This window comes from Coturnix japonica, chromosome 9, assembly GCF_054131305.1.
Source record: "Coturnix japonica strain WE chromosome 9, WE-NBRP24, whole genome shotgun sequence".
Lineage (NCBI taxonomy): Eukaryota > Metazoa > Chordata > Aves > Galliformes > Phasianidae > Coturnix > Coturnix japonica.
This window is the reverse complement of record NC_140671.1, coordinates 17,415,809-17,419,045: the sequence shown is the minus strand read 5'-3', so window position 1 is coordinate 17,419,045 and position 3,237 is coordinate 17,415,809. Positions and strand designations below refer to the sequence as shown.

The 3,237-nt window shown below is 40.3% G+C and overlaps 1 long non-coding RNA gene across 1 annotated transcript; it reads right to left on the bottom strand.

Moving 5' to 3' along the window:
• Window positions 1-1,748, bottom strand: LOC146759708 (uncharacterized). The gene is made up of 4 exons (XR_014932016.1): window positions 1,609-1,748; window positions 1,326-1,422; window positions 748-820; window positions 1-72 (listed from the first exon to the last, which is right to left on the bottom strand). It is a non-coding gene; the product is annotated as an uncharacterized LOC146759708 (long non-coding RNA).
• Between the last annotated feature and the right edge of the window lie 1,489 nt (window positions 1,749-3,237).

Genomic DNA, 3,237 nt, shown 5'->3' with positions numbered 1-3,237 from the left:
TCAGTTGCAAATAACAGCTTTTCCTTCAGCTGCTCATAATTCTTATAGGCTGGGAGGTCCAAGCGATTGAAACTGAAAACAAAGAGAAACCTTAAGTATTGAACAACAGTTTAAACCACCAAATATCCATTAGGAACACAGGCATATGAACTGTCCTGTTCAGAAGGAAAACTGCATTTGTACCCTCTAAAACACCTGTATCTTGACATGCACTTGTCTATGAAAGTGAGAGTTAAAGCACAACAAGCACCTGAGCAGCGATAACTTTCCATAACTGGCAATGTATTTAGTAACAAGTCTCACCTAATCTCTCTTCTGTATCTGAAACTTAAAATCTGAGCATCTTCACAAAGCACCAGCGTAACTGAGAAACTGAGCAGAAGCTACATTTTCTCCAGCCAAGAGGGAGCATGAGCGTGGCTATTTATTTTCATTGCCAAGATCGAGCGTGGTGATAATGAAAGATCAATCCCAAACTCTTTAAAAAAAGGACAACCTTAAGTACTAAAAGTAGCTTTACGTTTTTAGTGATGTGCAGATCCATGGCGTTTACAATGGAATCAGCTCCACAACAAAACTGCTTTTCAGAAGTTCAACTATTACTCAGCAGAGCTTACTGCCATAGCCCAGTGCTTTGCTTTCACACAGTCTCAGACACTTCCATATCACACCCACTTCCTAAAATCTCAAAGTAGATTTCTATCCATAAGAACAGAACCACAGCAGAGTTTGATCCTTCGTACTTACCAGGTGTGACTTCCAGGTAACCAGTTTTCCTTTCCAACTTTCTCAATGCAAAATTTTTGGGGTCTGTTGCTCCCTGTACAAAAATCAAACAATGAATTCTTAGGTCTAACTGCCCGTGTATACCAGTAGGTAATACATGAACACAGCGCGTGAAAACAAGACTATGACTACTTGCAGAGCACAAAGACATTTGTCTCTCACTACATCCCTCTGAAGAAATCCACGTAGTGAAATGCATAAATATGAAGCGGTTTTCAAAGAAACTCGACCACTGAATCACATCGTTGGTTTGGTACTGGAAGGAATCTCTGGAGTTTACCTAGTCCTGCCACTCTGATCAACCAAGGATACCCAGAGCAGGCTGCCCTGCCAGGACCATGTCCAAACCATGGATCAAGTCACTGATGCAAGGCGTGTTCACATTCCATCCATCCCTTTTTCTATCACAGCTCTACCAATATGAAAGACTCAGATTCCATATAAATTCATTAAAAAATACCCTTAAACACACAGCTTGGTCCTTATTAAGAAAAAAGGAAATAACATGAGCATAAAATGCATTAAAGAGGGCTCATTACCCGTGAGGTCAGCAAATCCTCCTACTGGTAATCTGCACGTTCCAGTAACAAACTGTAGAAATCTCATTCTCTTCTCATTATCTATTTATTTCCCAAACTGAAAAATAATAATTAACATTGATGTCAAGTTTAATATTGAAATGTTCACTTCCCCATCCCCCATGGGACAGCTGGATTAGCAGTTATCATTTACATTTACATGCTACTTATCTGTTGAGTAATTCTGACTATTGCTCATTAAGCTGTTGCTGCGTTCTTGCGTGGAAAAAAGAAGTCTACAAACCTGCCAGAACCACAATATCTGTCTGCAGGTTCTGCTATCATGCCGGAAGATGGTATTGCCTCTGCCAGTCATTCAGATCAATTTCTTGAATTCCACACAGGAGCACCTTTAGGGAAGAAAAATTTCATAAACATGGAAACTACAAGCTACTACTTTGCTTCTACAGCAAGACTATTGTACTGAAATACTACTGTACTTCAAAGCACCCGCAATCACAGTTGTCATGGTTTAATAATTTTGTAATTTTTGCTATCAGTATTCCACATCATAACATCATATAAAGCATGAATAATTTTACTGAATCTGCAACTTACAGAAGAAGACTACATCTCCCAGAGAACAACACGATAGGTCACGGGACCTGGACTCTATATTAACTCAGTCGCAGACTAGACTGACGTCTTTCGAGTTCTGGCGTTCAGGGGAGTGTGTGGGAGCCTTCAGCCGTTCGCCTAGATTCACAGTAGGCCTCTCGGTTACGGGACTCATTCTCTCTCCTATTTCGCTTGATTCGTTAGCTCAATTTTCAATTTTCAATTATATTGTATTATATTGTGTTATCCGGTATTTCGATATAGTATTTAGTAAATAAGTGTGCCTCCTTAGATCGTTGCTGCTGTTTTCTTTTCCTAATTAACTTTTTCCCTTTCGGCCTAGGGCCCCTCCGGGGCCCACGGCCCCCTGTCACGGACGCAGGTGGATTTTTCGTTCAAACCGTGACAACAGTACGCTTGGTTTTAATATTAAACTCTTAAACTTCCACAGCAAATAATAACATCCGTGGCAACAAAGAAGATACACCAGTCATGAAAACGAATGTATTTAGACATATAAACCATACTTTCTCATTGCCTAACCGTACAATTCTGTGCTAGAAATACGATGTTCTGCTGCAGAGTATAATTTGGAGAGACCAAAAGCAGCTAAAACCTGCTCCTCTCTGTAATTTGACCATCCGCTGATATTTGGTTCTTATCTCCCTTGCTTTCCAGTCACTCACTCTTTAGACACACACAAATCACATTGTCAAGGACTACAAAAACACTGTCAGCCAAAAAATTTATGTTGGCAGAATCTTAACGTTAGAAATGTGTCTAAGTTGGTTGCAAAGAAGAAAGTGAAGAACAACACAGTAACCAAATACTACCTGATACATAAGGCTTCTCTCACACATCCTGAAAGCAGAACCACCAGCCTTAATGAACTCTGCTCTTCAGACTCTGACTGAAATTCAAGTATTACATGTAGCAGCCTGGATCTGACAATAGTCTTTTACTTCCAGCTCCTTAGCATCAAAGGACCGCAGATACTGCTGGGGCAGAATTTCATTGAAGCCCTCAAAAGAAGCTTGTGTCTGTTCCTCAGCGCCTCAGGAAAGTCTCCATTCTGCTACCAGCCTGGAAAAGACACAGAAGGATCATTTAAAACGGGCTACGCTAACCCAAGTTCATCTTTGTTAGTTTGTTTTGAAATGAACCGTAAGCTGTGTTAAGAAAAATGCTGGAAAGTTCTGGGGATAGAGCACTGTGTAACTGTATTCTAATTGTGTTCCCAACCTTCACCCTGCACAAACAATTTTAAGTTAAAACCCTATGTTTCCAACCACTCAACTATGGAAAGCATTTTAGG